General features: G+C 43.0%; 1 protein-coding gene across 2 annotated transcripts in view; it reads left to right on the forward strand.

Moving 5' to 3' along the window:
• Positions 1-9,485, forward strand: part of DNTT (DNA nucleotidylexotransferase) — a 36,929-nt gene that overhangs the window by 2,659 nt on the left and 24,785 nt on the right. The window lies entirely within an intron of this gene.

Raw genomic sequence — 9,485 nt, forward strand, 5'->3', positions numbered from 1 at the left:
GGGAAAGGGGTAGTAGGGAGAGACTAGGTAGTAGGCGGAGGAGGTCGTAGGGAGACATTATGGCTGCGTTTATGCTCTGTGTTTTCCAAATGTTTTTACAATAAATGTATATTTTTAAAATGAAAATAAAGGAAGTTGTTTTTTAAAAGAAAGGATACTTCTCAATAAGAACAGCTAGATCTCTCCTTTTGATATATAGGATTCAGAGAAAGAGGAGCATTAAAAATGCTCTGAAAATAGACGGTAATCTCCATAGTTTCTAACACATTCTTTGGCTGCCTGGAGGATTAAATTTGTGGAAAAATCTGATTCCTACTTTACCTGGACCTGAACACACAGCTTAGAAATGGTGTACCTGAATGCATAGAACTACCTGGAACTATTTAAATTTCTAGCATATGTGCACTGTATCTTTATATTTGGATTGGACTTCATTAATATTTATGTTATATTGCAAAAGACATGCTATTCCATGTGCCATAGGAAGCTGGTTCTTAAAATATAAATCAGGTGAGGTGTCAAGTTCTTTGAGACATTTGTGCACATTCATTAAAAAGGTTTCTGAATTTTATTCCATGGCCAACATCCTAAATTTTAGAGCAGCTTCATAATATTCGAGCTACTCTAGCTGGGACAAGACAGAGAAGGATCAGAATCTAGTGTTTGTCATGTTCTTCTTTTACCCTTGATTCCAGTACTTTGAGCTATTTTAAAACTTCATCTGCATCAACCCTCCTCTATGAACATATTAGCTAAGACTACCATCTATGTCTTGACCTAAATCATTGGTGCTGAAGAAGAAAGAGCTGGGTAGGAAGGGTGGATCTCCATGGTTACATTGCCCAGCAGATTAACACTTGCTGAGTTCCACTGTTCAAGCTGTAGAAACCCATCAGAGGATACTTTTGCCCTTCCTGGACCTGCATAATTTGTCTACAAGGGTACCTTTGGAAGGCATTGTTTTTACTGAAAGCAAGATATACCATCATGGCAGAGTTTAAAATCAGACAGGGGAGTCAGGAACTGTACCTTTGTTGTCACCTAGCATGAAAAGATAGCATAATGTATTTTCCAAGTATGTACTCGTCTTCCTCTTTTTTAAAAAATTAGCATTTTCCTACCCAACACTTCGAGCCTTCTTGTGTCATTTTGGTTTCCATCCATTCACTATGTAACTTTTGAAATGTGGCTTCTGCCTCACTCATTTTCCCAAAACTATTGTCGTCAAAGAATTTCCTGGTAGTCAAATCCATGGTTTTTCACCTGAATGTTGATAAAGACCCTTTCCTTGACTAAACTCTAGCGTGGCTTCTAGCAGCTTAAGGCCATGTCCCTAGGATTGTACCCCTGGCCCCGCCTTAAAATGCCTGCCTGAGAGATTTCAAGATTACCGGAGAATTTACTATTTGTTCCAGCCAAAACCTGGCAATAGGCAGATAGACCCCTGAACCCCCTCTTAGAGCAGGTACTTGAGAAACCTTGCCATTATAAACCCTTTCTCTGCCCCTTTGAGATGTAAATCTTCCAACCATCCAGAACTGTCTTCTCAAGGACCTGAGAGCCAACATCCAAGGAGATCACTCTCACCCCTGGTCTCTGCAGGAAGGTAAAGGCCTAACTTCAGTGGGCCCCTTGCTCTAACTTGCCCCACTGCCTCCTGTCACAAAGATTCCAGACATTTTCTCCTCTGAATAAGCAGCAATTAGCAAATCCAGGTGGCCGGGTCACAAGGACCAGCCCCCTTAATGCCTCTCTGTGCCTTTCCCACACTCCAGCCTTTACAAGGTCTCCTGCCTTCTGTTCCCTCGAAGTTGAGTTCCATTCATGCTGGACCCTCTTCCCTATTGCAATAGTTATCACTGAATAAAATGTATTCTTACTGCTTTCAGAAGTATCCAGCTCTGTTTATCTTTGACAATGTCTGATCAATCACTTCAAATTTGTGGTATCTCAAATAAAAATATGAAAAGTCATTGTTTGCCAAATAAACTGAACACCAGATGAAAGAGCTGTTACCTGCTCTAGAAAATACGATGTGGAACTGGTCCATCTCTAGGCCTCTTCTGGGTCCAATATCCAAACACATCTTCATTGGTTTCTCTTTATGGGTTTTTCTCACTCTTTCTCCTCCAACCTTGAATGGCTCCTCCCTGCACCTCTCTGCGTCTAAGACCCCTGGAAGCCTTCCTAGAGGAAGAAACTTCCTCCGTGGACACAGGTGTGACCCATGGCCTCGGGCTGGGCCCTGGCCCTTCCACTTGGGTTGGCTCCTCATCTCACCCAGTTGCCTGTCCCTGACTCCACAAGGGCAAGGGCATCATCTGGGCCACTGTGTAGACCTCATCTTCATACCCTTGACAATTTTCTTACCCAGAGTAGGCTTCAGGAAATATTTGCTCAAAGAATGATTTATCTGGTGAATATGAAGCCAACCAAAGGAACTTATGATTACCAAGAGTAATCTTTGTCACTAAATGTTTTTTTTATACAATGCACCTGTATTACCTTTGTAATCAGCAAAGTAATGAAGACTTTGTTTTTCTGAGTTCAAGAGCATGCAGTGTAAAAATTAGTCCTGCTCTGGTCCAAAGTACTTTATATTTCAAAATTTGTGGACTTTAAAAATGAAAATGTTGGGCTTCCCTGGTGGCGCAGTGGTTGAGAGTCCGCCTGCTGATGCAGGGGACACGGGTTCGTGCCCCAGTCCGGGAAGATCCCACATGCTGCGGGGCGGCTGAGCCCGTGAGCCATGGCCGCTGGGCCTGCGCATCCAGAGCCTGTGCTCTGCGGCGGGAGAGGCCACAAAAGTGAGAGGCCCGCGTACCGCAAAAAAAAAAAAAAATGTTCATAGTCTCATTTACTGTGGGTCAAAAAGGCAAGACCCTCTCAGTCTTAAGTATATCAAGGACTGGAAATAGAAACTTGGCTTTACTGGTGCTAGTAAGAGTGTGAGATAAAATCAAATAAAACTACCTTGATTTTTCAGTGTCAGGGATTCTGAAACAGATCAGTTGCTAGGGAAACTTGCAAGAAGATATTTTAAAACTGTGAATGTCTCTGCTCAAATATAAATAACTATTTAAAGTTATTGTTTATAAAATAAGTCCTATGTCAGATGGAAAGAATTAAAAAATTAACAGATACAAACTACTATACATAAAATAGGTAAGCAACAAGGATTTACTGTATAGCACAGGGAATTATATTCAGTATCTTGTAATAACCTATAATAGAATATAATCTGAAAAAAATAACTGAATCACTGCTGTACACCTGAAACTAGCACAATACTGTAAATCAGCTATACTTTAATTTAAAAAAAAAAAAAAAGAATGCCCTCTCCAGGGAAAGAAAAGAGTTTTAAAGACAAAGAAAAAAGCAGGTGACCATCCATGAGGACAGCTTGGGGTGTCAGTCTGGCTCCTGGCAAAGAAGGATGGCTGCCTCTTTCCTCATGGAGAGTTTTTCTAATTGTGTCAAGAGGCAGGACCAACTGGGAAAAGAAAGGCAGAAAGATCAGGGATACTGGTATCTGAGGAAAAAAACTGGAACTGAGATTTGTGAGTTAATCTTTGAGTTTAGAGCTTTCTGGACATCTGAGGGCCACATTCATGATTCTTATAATATCTTTTACCATATGGATTATTATATACCTAATGTGTTTCTTTTAATTGCCCCTAAATGGAATCATTGCAATTTAGCCCTATCTTAAGGAATAATAATCATAAAAACCATGGGTCTGATATACACAATTTAAACATATAGATTTGATAAACATATAAACTTTTAAAATGTTCAGTTATGTACTCCCTAAAATTATCTCATGTGCCTGCAGAGAAATGAGTACCATGTGGGGAAACATTGCTGTAATTAAGCAGCAAGTCCAGCATGGGGATCAAATCTAAGCTGGGGCAGGTAAAGAGCGATCTTTCTCTATAGGTCCGTTTCACAAGGTGGAGTACTTGGGCTGTGAGGTGGTTTTGAAATATGGTGGCCCCCACGGAGTGACAGGGACGATTTTCCCTTTCCTTGCATTGGCGGGGGGGGGGGGGGGGGCTGGTGTACCCGATAGGGTACAGCAGAAGTGACACTGTGTGGCTTTGGGGGCTAGGTCATAAAAGGCCCTGAGGCTTCTGCTGTTCCTTGGACCCCAGAGCCTCAGGTAAGAAGTTTGAGTTCCCCCTGAGAGAGGCCACTTAAATGTGCTCAGGCTGATCGATGCTGCTGAGCCCAACCTCCCAGCCACCCTCGCCAAGGTGCCAGACACGCAGGCTGTGTGGAACACCAGTACCTCCATCAACTGTATATGCAACAGAAGGATGGCCCAGCTGAGCTGCCGAAATTCCTGACCCACAAAATTGCGAGACATAACAAAACTGTTCCTTTTCAAAGCCATTACATTTGGGGATTGCTGGTTGTGCACCAACTAGATAACTAGAACTGACTGACTATGTCAGGATCACCAAGGGAGCTTGTCAAAATCCATATTTCTGGGCCCTAGGTGAGATTTACTGAATCTGAATCTCTGGTAATAAGGCTCATGCATCTGAATTTTAGTCCACCTTCCTGTGTGTCTGCAGTAGACACTAGAATTTTAGAAACTTTCCTTTAGAGCTATAGATTAATCAATTCATTCTACTAGTGGGCTCTCTACTGACCATTACTGTAAATCTGGCCATGAGCTGGGTGCCAGGCATGATTATAACCATGCAGATTATAACCAGGCAGATTATAACACTGTCCCTGCCCTTAGGGATGCCAAGCATCAAGTTAAGCACATTCCAGTTCAGCACCAGTTGAGGAACAGGACCCTGCATGATTTTCCCTGTGGGAAGCTGAAGGACAAATCCGAGTTCAGGATTCCTGTAATTGGTTCACAGCCTCCCAAACCTAGTCCAAGGCACTATTAATTGGTCATGGCTAAGAAACTGGATGCACTTAAAGAATGGAATCCACTGATATTTCAGGAACAGCCACCTCAGCACTGCCTTGGGGTCTTTAGAAGAGATTGAAGATGGCCGCCTGAGGCTCGCTGCCACCTTGTATCATAAGAAGAAAGCCCAGGTCTTTGGGGCCAGCCCCAAACAGCCATCTCAGCCCCAATCCCAGGTTGATTTGCCCTTGAAAATGACATGCATGTGTATTTATTCCTTTAAGTAGAAAAGTGATGAAAGATGGTTCATGACAGAAAATGGGAAAATATAGAAAAATGCTTAAAACAAACAAAACCTCGCACAGGGGTCTAACCACAGTCTAGCAGAACGTTAAGAGATTGTTCGAGTCATGAACACCTGGGCTTCATGTAACCTCTGTAGGCTTGGTTTTCTCATTTGAAATTTTATTCCCCACCTCATAAGACTCTTGGGCGGATTGAGTAAGAATATATCTGTGTGTGTGTGAGAGAGAGTGTGTGTGCGTGTGTGTGCGTGTGTGTGTGCGTGCATGCGAGTAGTTTTTGTTATTCTTGCTGATTGTCTGGAATGTTTCTCTCTAGTCTTTTTCTTTCGTATATACCAGTATTTAATTGTTTGTTGATTGTTTTACAGCACCTTTCCCCCACATCCCTAGGCATTCAGAATGTCTGTTAGAGGCAGGGCTGAGTCCAGAGATACCCTAGGTGAGAGATGATGCGGAGGAACAGGGGCTGGTAAGTGTGGATGGTGAGGGACCTGAATTTGGAAGAGGAGCCCCGGGGGTTCCTCCTGAGCACATCTATCTCCCTCCGAAGTTTAGGCAAAACCCAGCGCTCAGGGAGCCTGACAGCCCCTCTGTGACTTCTCCATCCTGGTGTGCAGCCATAGCAACTGTTCTTTCAGAATTTCTGGGACAGTCCTTATTGTAGCCCATATTATACTGGACATAAAACATCGAAACATGAATCCTATGTGGCAGCAGCGGTGAGAGAGTATCTAACAGTGTTATGTAGGAAGTGTCAGTCCACCTCTATTTCTGCGCTTCGGAGAGAATCTTCATCGTGATCATGATGGTGGTGGTGGTGGTGGTGATACTCATCCTGATGGTATTCCTTTTGAGAAAAGGAATAGCTCTCACCAGAGCCGTGGAATTAAGCACAAAGTCACAGAGGGACAGCTCAGTGTGGTCTAGCACACAGGTTTTATTCTATTTTATTTTTTTGGCTGCGCCACACAGGATCTTAGTTCCCCTACCAAGGATCGAACCAGCACCCCATGCAGTGGAAGCATGGAGTCTTAACCACTGGACCACCAGGGAAGTCCCCCGGTACACAGATTTTAGATTAAAACAGACCTCAGATCAAATTTCAGCTCCACCAATTCTTAGCTGGGGGAATTTTTAATGTCTCTCAAAAGCTCTCTTTTCTTATTTTTAGATGGGGATAATCATACCTACCTCATAGTGTTATTGACAATTAAATGAGATAGTGTATGAAATGTGCCTACCACGGTTCTGGCACATGGTGATACTCAAATATTATTAGTCTTTTCAATACTGGAGTCTTCAGGGCAGAGAGAAAACCACTGTATCAGCAAAGGGCTGCCACAACACAGCAGTAAGACACTGGCAGCAGAACATACTAGAGGGGATGACCCTTCTTGGTAATCCTATCTGCTAAGGGCTCAGAACAGAAAGTGAACAAATGCTTTATTGTGGTGGTCTGGAACCGAACCTGCAATATCTCTGAGATATGACTGTACTGTGATGATGGCAAAGTTCCTAATGCTGACTTTCAAGCTCTTACTTTGTGGGAACGAGTGACAAACAGTACTGAACTCTGAGTAGCACAATGTGAATGTTTGATTTTTTGTTTTTGTATGTGCTTTATTGCTGTTGTTGTTGTTTTGTTTTGTTTGCTAGTTGCTTAATGAACAGGGGTTGGAAGTCTAAATCAGAGTCTTCCTTCATATGATGTATAGCCTATATTCACAAATATGCTTATATGAATTCAGTAAGAGACGAACGTGGTCTTCATCCAATAGGGTGAGCTCAGATATCCCCACTGGGGATGGTGGTACAAGAGTGGATGGTGAGGCGTCTAAATTTGGACGCTGAGCCCCAGAGCGCCTCCTCAGCACACCCTGCTCCCTCTGAGGTTCAGACAAAACTCTATTTATAATAATAAGAGTAAATATTATAATAAATAATGTAATAGTAAAATTTCCCTTCAAAGGGCAGAAATATAGAAGGAATAATAATTACTATGTAGCCCTGTTAATTCTTTTGTTGTTCAAGTCTTGACATAAACAATCTTTCAAGAAGTTTACCATAAATAATCTTTGGAATTATATGGATCTGGAATAGGGAAGCAGCTAGCCGTCTTCCTTCATCCCCTGTAAAAGGTGGTTTTACCCTGACTTATTTCTGCCTGGGCCTGCTGCACATCCTGCCATCCAGATGGTCTCAGCTCTGATCTCCAGCCCTCACCTCTCTCCCAGCGCCAGCCTCAGATCCCAACTGTCAGCCAGCTATTTTCATTTGGATCTCCAGCCATCCTTCCAATGCAGCATGCCTGAAATAAACTTCAATTCCACTCCCCCACCCCTTCCCCCAAAGAGATGCAACTTCCTAAATCCCTATTTCTACCAAAAGTGATAACACTTGAGTGTGATAGATATGCTGGAGTCATATTTGAATCTATTCTCCACACCATCCTTTATAGGCGATGCCAGCTGTCCATCATATGTCTTCTTTGCCTTCCTTTCTAGAGCTATAGGAACCAGAGTGGGGTTAAAGTCATCTTATATCTGGTCCAGTGATTCATCTTCCTAAGTAGCTCCCCACCTTTCCCCAACCCATGACTCCCCCTTCCAAATCATCGTGCGTAACATCGTGCGTCTTTTAAAGTAACACGACAACGCTATGCATGTCCTGCTCACAAAAGCCTTCAGTGGCTCCATAATCCCAGAAAACAAGATCCTACTTCTTCAGCCAGGCTTCCAAGACCCTCCAAGGTACCCAGCCACACCTACAACTGCTTGCCAACATGAATTCTTCACTCCAGTACAGGCCATTCTCCTTCCTTTCCTCTGAACCTTTTCTTCCAGGATGACCAAAAGTTCTGCCTACGAGGTACCTTATCCCTCCCATCCACCCAGACAGGGCACAAATCCTGCTTTTCCACAAAGCCATCCACCTCTCCCAGCCCACACCAAATTCTTTTCCCTCTCTGTGTACCATCTGCAGATCCTGTCCATGCCTTGTGTCTTATCATAACATACTGTTAACATAAGATACTGATGCCCAGAGACTTCTCTTCTTCTTTGGTACCCATCACCACCACAAGAAACCTAGGGCTGTGCATATAAGAGTGAACCAAAAAACACTCAGTGAATCCAAGAGCCAGTCAAGAAAAGGAGAAGGAGAAAGAAGGAGTCAAGCAAGAGAAGTGGGAAAAAGAAGAGAAAATCGACTTTTTCCTCTTAGATACCTAAGCACGCTATTTGCTCTTGTTATTTCCCAGATTCATAGACTATTTGAACTGAAGGAGCCTTAAAAATTATTAGTTCCAATGATATACTGCTGACTGTGAAGACTTCTTAAAAACTAGAAATAACATACTTGACCCAGAAAAGACAGTCAAAAAGGATAGATATCATTTACCAGCTGTGTGACCTTCAGGATGTCCTTAACCTCTCTGTTCTTCAGTTTCCTCATTTTTGAAGTGTGACTAGTATGACATTTACTTGAGGAGCTATGTGAGTATTAAATCAGATAATGTATGTAAAGTACTTGGACAGTGCTGAAACATTGTAAGTGCTCAGTACTTACTAGGGAAAAGATACAGGGTCTTACGTCACAGGGTTGTACTTTGAAAAACATGTAAAACAGGGGCTTGCCTGGTGGTGCAGTGGTTGAGAGTCCGCCTGCCGATGCAGGGGACACGGGTTCGTGCCCCGGTCCGGACAGATCCCACATGCCACGGAGCGGCTGGGCCCGTGAGCCATGGCCGCTGAGCGTGCGCGTCCGGAACCTGTGCTCCGCAACGGAAGAGGCCACAACAGTGAGAGGCCCGCGTACCGCAAAAAAACAAAACAAAACATGTAAAACAATATTTTTCAAAGGCTGGTCACCTCCTATTAATGGGTTGTGAGATCAATTTAGTGGGATGTTATAAGCATATCGACATCTACATCTATCTATATTTTGGGTGATGATATAAAATGTGCTTCTAACTGTGGGTCACAAATAAGTTTGAAAGGCACTGGGTTAAAGCCCTCTACAAATAAAAAGGAAGTGGCACATCAAAGCCACAAACAGAGTGCAAGGTGCTAATTTAAGAACGATCTTATCCTCCATCCTCTCTGGACCTTGGTTTTCCATTGACACCACAATCTTACTAATATTTTCTTAATTTTTCTTGCATCTGATATGTAACGTAGACCACTGTTGTTACACTAATTTAAGTAGAATTCCCTTGCATGGAGGTCTAGGTTCTCTGTGCCTATGGTCAGGTCTACTGTGCGTCTTTCTCCATCAGATGGAATGCTCTGAAACGCCTCAGGGAAAGA

The sequence above is a fragment of the Lipotes vexillifer genome, unplaced genomic scaffold, assembly GCF_000442215.2.
Source record: "Lipotes vexillifer unplaced genomic scaffold, Lipotes_vexillifer_v1.1 scaffold184, whole genome shotgun sequence".
Taxonomy (NCBI): Eukaryota; Metazoa; Chordata; class Mammalia; order Artiodactyla; family Lipotidae; genus Lipotes; species Lipotes vexillifer.